Here is a 17433-nt window from a genome sequence, read left to right on the forward strand (position 1 = left end):
ATAGTATACTTGCTTTCCTATAGTTGGGAGGTCGTATGTTCGAGTATCGTGGTCCACCCGCCCGCGCGGGGGGGGGGGGGCTTATGTGTTCATCACCTTGAATAATCAGTTTTGGAATTACTTTGTTAAGAAGTTGGAAGAACCCCCTCTCTCTCTCTCTTTGGGGAGTTAAAATAGTCCATGTCTCTCTCTCTCTCTCTCTCTCTCTCTCTCTCTCCAATAGACAAGATCAATCAATAGACTATGCTTAAAATAAATTTTATGCTTAGTCAATTGAATACACACAAGCTCTATTATTTCATTAGGCTTAAGTTTATGAGTTTATGTTTGAGTGACGCACTTAACTTTGATGTTGGGGTAAGCTTTTTAGGAGCCCTCTAGCCATCTATGGAAGATGAGACGATGACATGGTCCAATAGCAAGGAGGATGAAACTTCTATAACAAATGACTATAAAGCACTAAGCTTACTTAAGGGGCTATTCTCTAATGAATCAACTCCATTTTTAAGTTCTATCATTTGTGTCTATTGTCAAAATTTTAGAATGAAGGTTCAACAAAAATCATAGATTAACCAAAGTAATCATTCGATTGTGTGACATTGAACGTATTTGAGCATGACAATTGGAGAGCATGCATTAACTTAAATTCAATCATGCATCACACACATGCTATGATACTGCAAGAAAGAGAGAGAAGAATTCGACACCACTTGAGGGCCGGACTTTTTGGAGCTGACCCCCCCCTCTTTAAAAGGACTTTTTATTGATAAATTCTTCTTCTTTAAAGAGTCTTTGTTCAATACAACTGACTAGTCACGCTTTTAACTACAAAATTGAAGAGATGAAAGCTCTAAAATTTGACAAATTTTGCAATTACACTTTTCACTTAAAAACTTCCTTGAACTCAATCACAAGGTCCTAAACACCTCGTGAGTGATAGGATCTACTGCGATTAAACTAGAATAAGGTCTTGGGGAGGTCACTTCAAAATTATGTGACTATATTGTGAGTGCAATAGAAGGGATTTTTTTTTTCATATTCTCACATACAAAAGGGTACTCTAAAATGAAAGTGGGAAAAACAATTAGAGGTTGAATAGAAAAAAGGGTTTATTTTATTTGTCAAAATTTCACAGATAAGGATTTTTAAAATAGTTATTGAATGCACACGATAACACGATTTATACATAGTGGACACCCCCCCCCCCCCAAACACGAGAATCAGGTTGTAAAGAAGATATGTACACATTAAAAAGTAGTATCCAACATAGTTAATTTTGTATAAACTTAACCAGCCATAGCTATAGAGACTTGTGTGTGTGTGTGTGCATGCACGTGTGAGTGCGCGCGTGTGTGAGTGCACGTGGGTGTGTGTGTGTGTGTGTGAGAGAGAGAGAGAGAGCGAGAGAGAGAGAGAGAGAGAGATGAGAAGAAGAGCATGGAGATCCTTTTTTGGTTGAGGATTGCATGGAGCTTCATGAGACAGGAAGACAGAATTTTTCCTAGTCTCTCGTGTTGAATCAATGGCAATTAAGCATAGTAACATTCATACTAACACACATTAACTAACTTGCTTACACAAGATGGGAGAAAGAGACAATATGAACTCAAATGATGAATTGTCTAGCTTGAAAGAGTGATTACAAAAGGTTCTTTTATAGCATGAAAGATGCATCTCCACTTGCCACATGCATCTCCACTTTCCACATGCATCTACTAAAAAGAGACCTTGGATTTTTGGATCCACCTTTATAGGACACTTTTAAGTCAGTGAAACTAATCCAAAATGGTTTTACTATGATTTAAAAACTCCCCCATGGGTAGTACCATGTCTTGGGACACTTTTAGGCCATGTTTCACATGCTATAAGGGCCACTGGGATGCCATGTAGACAAGGGGTGTTCTAAAACATCATCACATCTTGCATACACATCATCACAAATTTTTGCACACATGGAGAGGTCTTAGCAAGGGAGACTCTCCAAAAGCTAAGGTGTATATCTTCTTACAAAAGCACACTAAATTATCCAAGAGTGATAAATTTATAGACATACATAGCGATTCACTTAGTTGTGTTTAAAGAGAATACCCTTTGCTCGATATAGTGGGTTTGAAGCTTAATTATGAGTGAACAAGCTTTAAAATCCTTTTAGATGTGTATGAGAACAAGGTTTTGTTCTTTGTTTTTGCAAAACTCACAATATGTGGGTGAGTATATTAGCAAAACGAAAGAATTACATGAAATTATGTGCCTGTCACAAGCCACAAAAGATTACAATAAACACCAGAAAGACTAGAGAAAATATACCACAAGGTTTCCACTACCCCTGCACGGACTGCCACTCGATAACAAGGACATCCTTAAGATACATCAACTCGGGAAAGACCAAACCACTAATAGAGAAACCATTCCGACTATGATTACATTGGCTGATTAGGGTGCCACCTTTAAAAGGTCCATAACAACACACGGACACATCAACTGCGGGATTCACAATACATCATAAATCTGAGGAAGGGGGGAGGCATGACCTCCATAAATGGAGAGCTTGGACACCACACAAAAAGAGCGCAATCCACGAATTTATTGCACTAGCCACTAAGAACCGATCATCCACGTGAGGAAGCGAGAAAAATTCCACAAAAGAACAAGAAGAGAACGTACATCTGAAGCAAATCAAAGAATACCATATCCGATGTAGCCGACGAGAGCTCGAACCAAAGACACCCCAAATTGTGGGCCACCAACCATCACCAGAGAATAGGCCTTTGAGGTGTTCCATGCACCTACGTTAGGAGTACCCCACCACCAGACGCGAAACACCCGAGGACCACCATAAACCAATGCCCACAGGTTGGAGGCACCAAACCAGGCGAGACCACAAACCATCATCCTCACAATGGAACCAGTAGAACACGGATCCCACTCCCAGTTTTGGATGTAGACTTTGGAAGCCCTTTTGCAAAATATCACAGCCCTTGCATTCCATGACCGCCCTATGGTAGCCCTTGACCTTGGATGTCATTGAAGGCTCCCCATAGCCATGCAGGGACCCTCGATCTAGGCTCCTTCTGAAGCCACTACAGTGCACCATTGCTAGGGATGCACAAAGGTTCCTTGCTAAAGTACGAGAGGCCCCTAAGGCACTTGAATTCAAAATTTGAAGGGTCAGTAGCACCGCAAAAGAGGCTAAAGGGATGCCCCCCTCCCAGAGAGGTTATAATAATGGCAACAGTAAAGTTGGCTATGTAGGAGGGAAGCATGCTACAGGAGATAGGTAGCGATTTAATTAACGCGATCACACACACGTGAACACGTTAACCACATTTCAAAATACGTGATCACATTCAATAACCACGTGACTTCCCCTTAACCCATAGAAATTATCCAATTCGATAAGCCCACTAGATGTTTTTAGTTCTTAGTGGGCCCGATTTAGGGTTCTTATAGTTTTCTAGTGGGCCTAGTGAGAAAAAACACATATCCTAGTGAGGTTTTGGTAGGTTTCCTATTGGCTTTTTTGTGATCACATTAATTGTGATTATGTAAATGTCATAATGAACATTGTGATCACAAGAAATTTCACTTGATGAAATGAATATTAAATCTCTGGAGAGAGGCTAGGGCTATTGTTGAGAGAAGAGAACGTTCAGGGGCTTGCGGTCATTGCATGAACATTGAGGGGGGCTGGTTCCTTGTGTAGCGTAGGTCTTGATTGTTGAAGTGTGCAATTGTGTTGTAGAAGTGCTTTCATCGGGGTTCTTGGTGGGTTGCTGAGGTGTTATGGAGCTTAAGGGTAATCGGCTCCAAGGGTGCTTGGCTTGGATTCAAAGGACACAGGTGTAGCTCAAGAAAAACTTTCCAATGTCATTGTTTCTACAGGACACTCTATATCATAAAGTATATACTTGTATTACAATGTTCAATAATACATCTTGCAAGAAAAACAAGTGCTAAATATGTCATTTTTAAAAAAATGCTCAATTAAGCTTGACTTGGATAGAAACTAGAAAGTTACAAAGAACCCTGGCATGTCCTTTGCATAGGATTATCCAAGAAAGAATACATCAAAGGTGAACCAACCAAATGTACATCTTTACCTTATCACAATATATTATCCACAAACATGATTCTAGAACACCATTAGAGTCTAGGGTGTATAGTGTACCTTCTTATAGATTTGCCCGTGAAATCACTGATTTTTGGACATCCCCAAAATAGTCAAGCACGAGTGATTCGTTCGAGTGCTTCAATTTGATGCAAGAACGCTTGTAATGAATACATTCAAAACTCTCTAGAGAAAGACTTTATCTCTTTCTTCACACTTGGCCCTCCAGATATTCCCAAGAACTTGGTCCCATTTTCTTGCAATCCACTTTATGGACCAAATCATGTTGAGGTGATCAATCCACTCCTCCTCAAAGCATACATTTCTCTAGATATTCATAGTCATTGGCCAATTGAACAATCTCTCTCTTGGCCACTTCCACGCTTTGCAATCCAGTAGTGTTGAGTAGGGAGGAAGTGTTAGGATTGAAAATTTTTCTAGAAGCCTTCTGACAAAGGACTTGCGCTTGGAGCATTAGGTTACAAAAGATCTTCAAACGTGCAACGATTTTTCAATCCCTTTTTTGTTCATTCCATCGAGCATCCAAGGTGCCGAGGCCCTAGTCTCTCAAATGCTTGGAAATTTCCAACCAATGGTTATCAAGGCTCAAATCTTCAACAATTGCGACCATTGAGACAAGTGCCTAGCCATCTCTTTCCATTATCTAATTTACTCTTTCCACTTGAGTGCCATGGCAACTTTATAGCCTTTTTCAATAAACGTTCCAGTAAAGCCAACTACTTGAGTCTTCACTCGAGAGGGGATATAAATTTATTTTGGAGGTTGAGATTGGATCATATCCTAGTTTTGGATCTCATGATGGCTTCCATTAACATTTCCCTTGCCATGGTAGCCCAACTCTCATCAGAATTGGCGAGGGTGCAAAAGAATTTAGCACATAGAGCTAGTTCATGAGTAATAGGGTCAAGTATTCCTAGTCCACCCTGACCTTTTGGTTTGGCAATAGCTGTCCATTTACCCCATTGCCAAGGTGCACTCGTCTTATTGCTCCATAAGAACTCCTAATTGGTTTTAAATAAGACCTCCATTTTTATGGGACAATTGTAAGAGTGGCGATGCGTACGTTAACTACAGGATGAAGAAGGTATTAATTATTGTAGCTCTGTAGTGAAAAGGAAACAAGATAAACTCCCAACACTTTATTTTCTTTTTTATTTTTGCCAAGACCCAGTCAAAGGCAATCTTGTGAGATATTCCTTCACCAACTAGTATCCCGAGGTGGCATCAGATGTTGCCTCTCTTCACAACCTCTCTAGCCCAACCTACATCATCAAAATTGTCATTTTCTTTCAAATAAATAAAGCTTGATTTTTCTGTGTTGCATTGAGACCTTGACACTGCGGCAAACACATACACATTCTCCAAGGCTAGCCTAACCTTGTTATCATCCCGATTGTAGGAAGAGTAGCCAGTCATTTGCAAACATTTTCACAATTAATTGTTTGTCGTCTGAATCTACCCTCTTGCTTCTGCATCTTCCAAAATCGCAAAAAATGGGTGAATGCATGCACCAAACCAAAGAGGAGCTAAGGGACAACCTTGACAAATGGATCTCTTGACCTAGAAGCAACCGACTATTCTTGAGTTGAATAGGAGTTCACGAGAGATCCCTTTGCCAAGAGCATTAACAACTTGACTGATTCATTGACCAAACCCCAAATTCTTAAGACTTGTCAAGGTCAAATTTAGAGAAGAACACATTCTTTTTTCTTGACCCTAGCATATTTCCTACAATTCATGGGTGCCAATTGTTGTCGTAAATTGATCTATGGTTAATAAGTCCATGTTCATGAGGAGAGATAGCACCACCCAGCACTGGGACATCCATTCAGCAACAATGAGTTTGGCTAACACCTTGTACACCAAAATAATCATGGTGATTGGTTTCCAATGGTTGAGCTGGGAGCAAGCAAGTTGTTTAGGGATGAGTTTAATTAGCCCTTTCTTAACCCATGATTCAAGCGTTGTATATGTAGGAAAGATGGGTCTAGAGACTCCCAAAATTCTTGACAAAACTCTACCATGATACAACCCCACCTAGCAACTTCTCTTTACCCAAATTTTTAAGAGTCCTCCTCAAAATTCATTTAGGGAAAAGGGACTTTCTAGATAGTTTGTTTTGCTAGGATCAACTAAAGCTGGGGTGATCAAGAAAACCCTTTCTTTGGCTTCTCTGATTATGGGAGAGAGGTGATCTTCCTTTTTGATTGAGGTGATCTAGCATAACTTTTCCCCTCTCATCATGTTTGTTGATTTTGGCTCCTTGTTTGGTTGAGGTGATCTAGCATAACTTTGTCCATCTCATCATGGTTGTTGATTTGGGCTCCTTGTTGGTCGATCAAGGAGGAGATGGTAGTCTGCCGCTTTCTTATCGTAATCGCCTTGAGTAGGGTGTTTTTGTGGACATCCTTAGTATTGATGTGGTTTGACTTGGCTTGAAGGGTGCAAGGTTTGCTTGATCTTTAGTCATTCACTGTGTTCCTCGTTTGAGGATTTTCCTTGTATTTCTTTTTTTCCAAGCTCTTCAATCTAGATCTAAAGACTAATATTGCATGATTTTTATACTTTTTCAACATTGGAACCACTCCCTTGATTGCAGATTGGATTTTTTTAATAAATCTCATCCATGAGTTGGTCCTTTCCTTGATGATGTCTTGGTTAAGCTCATCCACAGCACAAGAGACCAGGGCCTTGAAGTGAGCATTTTTAAATAGATTCAGGTAGGTGATATTATAGCCCCTAATGAAGCATAGAACCCATTCTAATTGAAGTTGTGAGAGGTCATACTATAAAATCTTCCAACCCTTGTAATCATTAGGCTTGTAAGTGTTGATAATAGAGAGGAGGTTAATACGTACCTCAATAGACAGTGCAATCGCCCTTCAGAACACGTGCTGAAAAACAAATTTATATTTTGAATCTCTGTGAACTCCTATCATGACACCACTGGATCCATTAGGAATGGTGTCATAGAAGAAAAGTAGCTCCCCAATAGTTTTTTCTCGGCATTGAGGCATCAAGTTGGTGTTCCTATATAAACCAGTAGGTGATACCATTCTTCCTCTTCATGTAATGCAAGAGTGCTTCTTGCTTTACTTTCGTTCTTATGCCCTTCACATTCTAGAGCCAAAACTTAAGAAGAGGGTTCATTAGACAAATTCTTCAACATTCGACTCCTGTCCAATATCCATGCCCCTAGTTCTAGAAGAATATGGGGGAAATAAATGAGGGAGTTTGTTTTCTTGTAGCAATGCAAAGGGATTGTGAAGCGGTATGACACAATCTAGGTCTACCGAATAACCACATGAGCACAAATTACAAGGACATATGGATTCACAGTTGTGAAGGTTTCACTATGGACATCAATTTTTATTGTCGGGCAATATCTAGTCCCATACAAAGTTTTTATGAGCCAATAAACATAGGAATTTTTTCAAAAGACCATACATATCATCGCATACAAAGCGTAATATTAGAGTGAATACTAATTGCTATTGTGGGATCCTAAAATCGAAACACCAAAATTAAAGATGATGTGGACAAAGAGACATCACCACAAACATCACTATGCACAAGTTGCAACCTGCATGTGGCCCGAACTGAACCATCCTTTTGAAACTTAGAACACTGCATCTTACCCAAAATAAATCCTTTACAAACATGTTTGATAGGTGATTCAAGGGGCGGCAAAGAAGCAACCATATCAGTTTTTTGCAAACGCAGCAAACTGGCAAAATTTAGATGATCAAAACATGCATGCCAAAGTTTTGCATCTGAAATAGCCCTTGAATTTGCAAAAACATTTGTTAAATTTTATCCACACTTTTCATACAAAGTGAGCTTATACAGCCCATGACACAAAAGGTCAGATGCAACAATTTCCTCACCAAAACTGAGATCATGGACTGTACACCTGTCATCCACAAATTTGACTACAAGTCCAAGTCTAGCAAGTGCGGATACACACAAGAGATTCTTCTTGATCCCAGGTACATAAATTGGATCAACAAGTGTGAAGGAACTGCCATTTGCAGCGGTAAGCACAATCTTTCCAACTCCCTGAACCGAATAAGAGGCATTGTTGGCACAAGTGACTGAATTCCCATGAGGGGCAGACTCGAGAGAGGTGAACATTTCATGATGTGAGGTAATGTGCATTGTAGCACCACTGTCAAAATACCACACATGTGAATCTATAGCAACTGACAAGCATGCATCATGGACAGCAGGATTGTAATTCCACTCTGCCCTAAAATCCCATTCTGCATCAACATCACCATTATAGTCTCCTTTCACAGAAGACTCAACAATGGCTGCATTTGTAGTGGAACCAACATTTGCAATGGAACCACCCTCTTTCTTCTTAGCCTCTTAGGCCTTCAACTTAGGACACTACTTGATCAAGTGATCATTATCTTTACAATAATGGCAACTCATATTATTTTTGCCCTTATCACTAGAATTGCCAGATGAAGTGCTGCCAGCAGAAGCATTAGGAACATAATTTTTGCCACTCACAATAGAACCATGAGAAGTGGCTGCATTGCTGTTACCACCCTTTCTTTGAGAAGCAATAAAAGACTATTCAAATGCACGTCGTCTAGTCCTATTTTTCCTGGAAAGTGACTCTTGCAACAATAATGTACATAATGCATCAAACTTCATAACTTCTGGATTTGCTTGGGTCAAAAGTCTCCAAGTACTAGCAAAAGTCTAGTAAGAATCTGGTAAGGGATAAACTAGAACAGTCTACACAAGGGACCTGTCTGAAATGACTTCACCTGCAAAAATAAGTTGCTCATTGATATCCTTGACACTAGCAAGGAAAGTTTCCATATCATCTTCCTCATGCATAATCTTCGACTCCAGCTCTTTACACAGCAAAGCAATTTTAGCCTCATTGCGGCTTGCATAAAGACCAGCCAAAATATCCCAAGCCTGTTTTGTAGATTTTGCTGAACGGATGTGAGGAACAATGGTGCGTTTCACAGACAACACAATCAATGCATGAGCCTACGCATCCTTTACATCCCAATGAGCTTGTTATGCCGTAGGCAAAACAACTCTAATAGCAGCAATCCTTGCAGCAATACCTGCAACATCCTCAACATCGCCTACATCCTCAGAACCAGGACGTACATCAATGCCCTACACAATATTCCAGACGCCCTTTGCCACAAGAACGTGTTGCATCATATAAGCCCACATAGGGTAATTGTCCCCATCGAACCTGTCCTCAACAGCAATCATCTTGAAGACATGTGTGTTGTTGTCAGCCATGGTAAATGTTGCACTTGATGTGAAAACTGCTCAAAAATAGGAGAAATGAAGCAGGAACAATGCGTGATATATAGAACAAACCATAGAAGACTATAAGGCACCAGTTATGCATAAATTGTCACTAACAGAAATTCTACACAAAATGACAAAATAGCCTGTGCAGCATTGCCTGTAGTGGAAACGGAGGCCGAAATGAGTCCAAATCAAAATCTGAGCAGACTGAGCTCTATAAGTTCTCCTAAAAAATTTGTCAACCTGAAAACGCTCGCCAAAGCTCACTGAAACCGAAGAAAGTGAGCAGGCATGTGCTGGAGCAGCTCGTGACTAAGCCCGGGAGGACGCAACTTGCTCTGATATCAATTGTTGGAATTAGGGTTGTAGAAAAACCCACAGAGCTTGGAGAAGACAAAGGAAGCTCAAGGCATGCAATAGAGAGTGTGTTACTTAGTGGGCAATGGAAAGATAGATAGCCCTAGCATGATGGCCGTATACACAATGCTCGGGGAAAAAAACCTCCTAATTAAAGAGGGAAAGATGCCCCGGTGGTCCTAGTGTGTTACCACATGTATATGGTAACAGTTTTTGTTATGCACATATTCCTGATTCACAAAGAACAAAGCTAGAAGCCAAAAGCAAGAAATGCGTATTTCTTGGATACAGTGAAGAGTCTAAGGCTTATAGACTCTATGATCCAGAGGCAGAGAAAATACTCACTAGTTGAGATGTGGTATTTGAAGAAGGGCCACACACGGTGGAGAAACCAGGTTCGTTCACTTTCTCATCAAATGAATAAATAACTCACCATTGCTAGACCAAATTTAGGTTAAAAATCAAGAGGAGGATTTGTGTGATGATGACTCAAATAAATCTAACCAACCTAGTGCAGCATCATAGGAAAAGACACTACCAAAGTGGACTTAACAGCCTTTTGACACTCAAAACCCTCAAGTTCACAATCCTCATGAAGAGGAGGGGGGTTTGAGACGATAAAAAAGAATAGTGGACCAAAGGAGAGCCTCTAAACATATTGTTAACATGGCTCTCATGACAGAAATTGTGGGCTTTGTGAAGGAGCCAACCTCCATCACGGAGGCCATGGCTAATCCAAAGTGGAAGGAAGCGATGCAATCAGAATACAACAACATCACAAAGAATGACACTTGGGAAGTAGTGGATCGGCCTCCAAAGAAGAAAGTCATCGACACAAAATGAGTGTACAAGATCAAGCATAAAGTTGATGGATCTTTGCAAAAGTACAAAGCCAGGTTAGTAGCACAAGGATTCTCTCAAGTCAAAGGGTTTGATGTTAGTGAGACCTTCGCTCCTAAAACTCGAATGACATCTATTCGTCTTTACTCACTCCTACTGCTATCTATTTATGGGTTGTTTACCAAATAGATGTTGCGTCTTCATTTTTGAATTGAATTCTCAAGGAGGAGGTGTATATTGAGCAACCACTAGGGTTTGAGACTCCCCATTCAAAACAAAAGGTTTGCAGATTGAAGAAGGCTTTATATGGCTTGAAACAATCTCCAAGAGCATGGTATGTCAATATTGACAAGTTTTTTAAGAAATTTGGCTTTAGAATAAGTGCTTCTGGAGCAAATTCATATGTGCTTAGAGAGAATGGAAAACAAGTCATTATTATCTTGTATGTCAATGAATTGATAATCAGAGGTGACCACAAAGAACTCATCTAACAAACTCGTGATAGTTTGAGTTCTAAATTCAAAATGACAGACTTAGGTTTGTTTCATTAGCGTTTGGGGACTGAGGTTTGGCAATTGAGGCCTCAAAAGGTATCTTCATCTCTCAACAAAAGTATGCAACATAGATCCTAAAAGCTTTTGGCATGATGGATTGCAAAGCTATGAGCACTACAATGGAGGTTAATGCAAAACTCTCCATGGAAGATTCTTCTCCCTTAGTCGACATCCAAAAGTACAGAAAACTTGTGGGAAGATTAATTTTCTTGTACAACACTAGGCCGTATACTTCTTTTGTAGTAGGTGTTTTAAGCAGGTTTTCCAACCAACCAAGAGAATCTCACTGGAAGGCAGGTACGTGAGTTCTTAAGTACATCAAAGGTACTTTGAGCCATGTCATTGCCTATGCAATTGGCAGAAACACTCTTAGTGGATATTGTGACTCTGATTGGGCAGGAGATTCTGACTTTAGAAAGTCAATTTCTGGATTTTGTTTCTCACTTGGTTCAAGAGTGTTTTCTTGGATCAGTAAGAAGCAGCCAATCATTTCTCTTTCTTCAATGGAAGTAAAGATGCTTGTTTTAGAGCTTGTGAGGTAGTTTGGCTAAGGCTATTCCTCATGGACTTAGGTGTTTCTCTTCAATCAACAACAACACTTCAATGCGACAACCAAAGCTGCATGGTGATCGCAAAGAACCTCGTCTTCCATGCACGCACAAAGCATATTGAGGTTTAGTATCATTATGTTTCAAGAGATAATTGATTCAGGATTGTTTTCTTGGATCAGTAAGAAGCAGCCAATCATTTCTCTTTCTTCAATGGAAGTAAAGCTACTTGTTTTGCACCTTGTGAGGTAGTTTGGCTAAGGCTATTCCTCATGGACTTAGGTGTTTCTCTTCAATCAACAACAACACTTCAATGCAACAACCAGAGCTGCATGGTGATCGCGAAGAACCTCATCTTCCATGCACGCACAAAGCATATTCAGGTTCAATATCATTATGTTTCAAGAGATAATTGAGGATGAAATTGTGGAGCTAGACTATTGTCCTATTGATGATAATTATGCAGATCTTTACCAAAGCTCTAGGAAAAGACCGACTACTTCGACATCTTCATCAACTTGGAGTTGGCACACAGCCAACATAGAGCATCTTCGGGTGCTCATTGAGGTGGGATGTTGGTATACTTTCAATGCCTACCTCTCTCAATTTTGCCACCACAATGTATGATGCACAGACTGTAAGGCCCCCGTATGAGGAGAAGCCAATGGTACACATATATTTGGTGGATTCTAGCTTTCCAAGATAATGAGATCTCTATTTGTGATCATGAATGGTACATAGCAAATCCATGGGCAACTTTGGGGGAATATTCCTTTTTGCCGGAATATCTTCATCGGACAATGGCCGGAACACAATAAAAAAATGGCCGTCCGGTGGCTGATGGCCGGTGGTCCGTGGTCTTTGTCTGGTGGCCGATTTCTAGGAGAACTTGCCTACCCAAAAGTGGCTGCACATGGGTGCATGGGAGAGTGCTACTTGGACTTGTCTATCTAAGGGCAGTTGCGCATGGGCGTTTAGAGGATCTCTTACATCTATACAAGGAGGCCTTCTCATGAGTTACTCGGTAGAATGATGTGCACACTTGACGCACACAACACAACCTTGTGTAAGGATTGTCTTTGTATTCCTACTTACTCTAGTTGTCTAAATTGCCAATTAAGCTCTACCTTGAGAACGCATGGGTGGATGATGTCATCACTTTGTAATAGTGTTCTAATTTAATGTTTTGGATTTTCCACTAATCTACTTTGCATCATATCTCTCTCTACTCTTCTTGCTACTAGATCCTTATTGTATTTTGCATTTCTTATTGTTGTGCAAATACCTGATTGACAAATTGCAAGGTAAGGTGGTTTACTATCACACTATCATGGAGCTTGCATAAACTAAACCAGCAGCTAGTGAATGGTAAAAATTGCTAGCACACATGCACTATCTTAGGGTGTGGAAAATCTCTCACCACAAAAAATTCTTTTAATGAACAAGAAACTTGGCAATGAAAACACACTAAACACTTTCTCAAAGAAGCTCAAATGACGGAACTTAAAAGAGATGAGTCACCTTGCATTCACCAAACCACACGACACAAATGAAAGAATGAGGATTCTAGAACCAAGACTCACCTTTGAATCACCAAAACCTTAAATTATGAAAACAAAAGAGCATATACAATAGTTGTTGTGAGATTTAGAACTCACACTCTCTCAATTTCAATTTGTACCACCAAAGATTCTCTCACACAAAGTGGTTCCTACATGTAAGTCTCTCTTGATGCGTATAGTGTTAAGGTTCTATGTGTGCGCTTGGGGAATATTTACAAGGAGAGGGGCTTATTTATATGTTGGATACCCCTCAGTAAGGTTATTGATAACCTTATTTAGAAGCTAATCAAATCAAGATTATAATTTCTTCTGAATATCAAAACATTGCCGGCCTTCTTTGTCTACTTGAGTCATGGATGTGGGCTCAAGAGAAAGATTTATTGGTGGTAGACAGAGTGAAATTAGATTGTTAAGGAAGGACAGAGAGAGAGTTTTACTATGTACATGTCAATGGATATTTTGTGTTTGTGGGTTGTGGTTAGTGCTAGTAATCACTAAAAAATTAATGATATATTTGCAATGGGTAGAATGAGGTGAATAATTAAACGAAGATGAGTGAATGAAGTGAGGGAATACTTGTGATGGTGAAACTTTGAAGAAGTTTTGAACTTACTTTTGTAGGATCTAAAAAATGAATTCTTCTTGTTTTCTTCTTATGTTGTCATCGCCAAGGTTGAATCACCACAATGAAAATTCTAATTTTGGTTCATGAGAATGCCCACTTAGAATAGATTAATCATGGTTTTACATGATGCAGTTTATGTATATAGAGAAGACGTAAGAAGGACTTGTAATCTACAGGTAGTAGAGAGAGGCATAGAGATAGTGTATGTAAATCTAGAGTTCATATGAGAGCTATGGAAGTGAGAGGGTAGATTAATGTTGAAGAGATGAGAGAAACCATGGAAGGTTTAGGTTTGAGGGAGGGATATAAATAAATAAGTGTGTGTGTGTGTATGTGTGTGGGAAGGAAGTGAGGGAAGACTAGAATGACTTGTGAGAGAAAATGGGCAGGGTGGGTTTCATAAAAAAATATTATCTCATTGGTGGTAGGTCTTGAAATATGAAATATTTTGAGTTGATTATTCATTTTTTGAGCTAAATGTTTCACTTTGCTCACTTTCTCAAATTTGGAGTGGAGGTGGATGTCAAAAATCAAAATGCTTGTTTTTCCTCTTACAAAAGTCTTCAATGCCCTCCTTTTGTTGAATTTGCATAGTCCTCCAAGAGTAATCCCCTCCTTGCATGAGAGCATGACCTTATAGATTCTTGTGGATTTGAAAATATGCATGGATTAGGATTGTTCACAAATATGACGGGAAAAAATGAATTAATATATAAACAATTCATGGAATCTAGAATAGTATCACCTCTATATACATATAAAATGGAAAAAAGAAATATATGAAAATATAGGGAATCAAATGAGGGGGCCCTCATTTTCCTTATTGACTTAGGACTATTTACAAGAAGCAAGGAAGAATGTATGTAGAAAAATGGTAATTAAGTAAACGAAAATTACTAGGTGAAATGTATTTTTTGTGTTTTCTTTCTCAGAGTGAGTTGACACAAAAATTAAGAGAGCCTTGAATGAAAACAGTTCTATATGGAATAAAGACTTGGGGGGTTCATCGTTCAGTACTCCCCTATATAACGTGCATTCGCCGGGTATTAAAAAAAACCCTCTTTCAACTTGTCTGAATGAACAAAATGACCTCTTATTTTAATGTATCTCTGTTATATTGTCTAAATTGTTTTCATTTTAAAAACCCTGCTTTCGAACTCAGGTTATATATTAACATGATTACATAGTGCAACCCCTGAGAATAAAGAGTATGCAAAATAGTAAGGAAAATTGTTGTATTCGCGAGTCAATGTACATAACATACTTAGGAAAATAACGCACACCTAGGTAAAAAGTATTTAAATAAATACAAAAATACTTAGAATAAACCCGCCTTATATTTAAGCCCTATATACAATGAAATATTTACACATCAATGGACCATAATATATTTTTATTTATTTATTGGCTCAACTAGCGGAGTGACTAGCTAGCTAAGGGTGTATTAAGGAGATATGGGGAAAGTCCCATAAGGAAAAGGTGAGGATAGCCATAGTGTTTGAGTGGTTCTGGTAGGGTGAGGTAGCACACTATAGAAATTTTGGATAGCCAAAAAAAATGGCTATCATTATCCCTTTCCGAGGATGATGGTACATTCATGTACCATGAAAAGATTTTTTTTTTTTATGAGAGTGGTTCCAAGATATTTGCTATGTTTTGTGCCTCAAACAAGTTTTTTTTTGTAGTTCTTGTTCACCTTTGTCTTAAACTACTGACACAAACCAGAGTACAAGACTTACATGATGATGTACATTCTTGATGATGCTCTTGCAGATCCCTTGGTAGAGTGTGACTTAAGTAGGAATTTAGTCGGTACCCATTGACCTTCTTAGGATGCACCATTCCATCTAAATCCATGAGTTTGTAGTAACTTGAGGTAAAATATTTGTTGACCACATACGGACCTTGCCATCTAGTGTTGAATTTGGAATCAACTCTATTGTCAAGTCGATTGTCATACCTTAACACCATCCCACCTTCATTGATACCCTTGTCCCTGACCTTATTATGAAGCTTCTCCTTTGCTTGAATAGCTTTTCTCTTGTAGCACTTATAAGCTATTTCTCTTTTCCACTCAAGCTCTACTAAGATAATAAGTCAATACATACATGCTTCTTGATTATCTTGTGCTTCTTTGCCATGAAGTCGCATTGTTGGAATGTTGAGCTCATTTGGGTGTAATGCATATTGACCATACACCAAGTCAAATGGTGTGAACCCTATGGACTACCTATATGTGGTTCGATACGCCCATAATGCCCCGTCCAAGAAGTCATCCCACAAGTTGTCTTGTTCTTCACCATCTTTCTAATGATGCTTGCAATGACACCATTAGTCTTCTCCACCAAATCATTTGACTGTGGGTATTAGGGTGTGGTAAACCATTCCTAAACCCTAGACCATTATCAAAAACAATTTTCAAACGTGTGTCAAATCTACAATAGATGTAAGTGTAGACAAACTTTCTCACCATCCTCTCATTTAAATTTGCCACACTTTGTGCTTCCACCCACCTAGTCATATAGTCTACTATCACCAAAATATAGATCTTATTGTTTTTAGTTCTAGGTAGTGGACCCATAGCATCAATGCCCGACTTTTCAAAGGGTCCATTTGTAAGAACTATTTACCTTGGAACATGTAACAATCTTCCATTTCCATTTGTAAGCACTATTTGCCTTGTAACATGTAAAAATATTCTATTTCCATTTATCTGACAATTGGGATAGCTTATACACCAATGTTTGACATCCACATGCAAGCTTGGACAAACATACCTCGTAAGAAAAATCTTTTTCACAATTAGCTCATGGGCAAAATGACCACCATATGTTTCCTCATGCAACCCTTCTAGAATGGCTAGACATTCCTCCATTGTTGGTACTCTTCCACACACATGATCCTTTTCTCTTTGATCAAGGGATCCCTCTAGGAAGAGATAGGAACTTGCCTTCTTCATGAGTCTCCTCTTTTGAGATTTTGTGAAGCCTTGTGGAAACTCAACCTCTAAAATATATCAATAATGGGAGCCGAAGACACCATGATGACTTGCACTTTTTTCTCACTTGTAACTTCTTTTTGTGCAAGTAAATTTAAACAATCTACAGATGACATGAACTTTTATCCTTAGGCTTTCATTATTGCATGCCCAAATGCATAAAATATGCTTCACAATGAGAAGTGCACCTCCCTTTACCATGAGATGTTGTATACCTTGGCTAGTACACATCTTTAAACCATGAAGTAGTATGTCATATTCTCCTTCATTGTTGCTAGTTGAACTTGGTAGATTGAGATTCTCTTTCATGCCCACCTCTCCACTTGGTTTGATCAAAACCAGCCCTCCCTCTTCTTTACCCATGGATGATAAAAAATCTCCATCAAAGAATACGGTAAAAGCGTCAAGAATACTTTTAGGTGGTGGCAATGGTAGGTTATTTACTTCATGTACTTTAATCTCCTTCTCATACACCCTATAAGTGAAAATCCCTGCCAACTGTGAATGCACAATATCTTCCACTTTGAA

The sequence above is a fragment of the Adiantum capillus-veneris genome, chromosome 9 (genome assembly GCF_014529385.1).
Source record: "Adiantum capillus-veneris isolate H3 chromosome 9, ASM1452938v2, whole genome shotgun sequence".
Lineage (NCBI taxonomy): Eukaryota > Viridiplantae > Streptophyta > Polypodiopsida > Polypodiales > Pteridaceae > Adiantum > Adiantum capillus-veneris.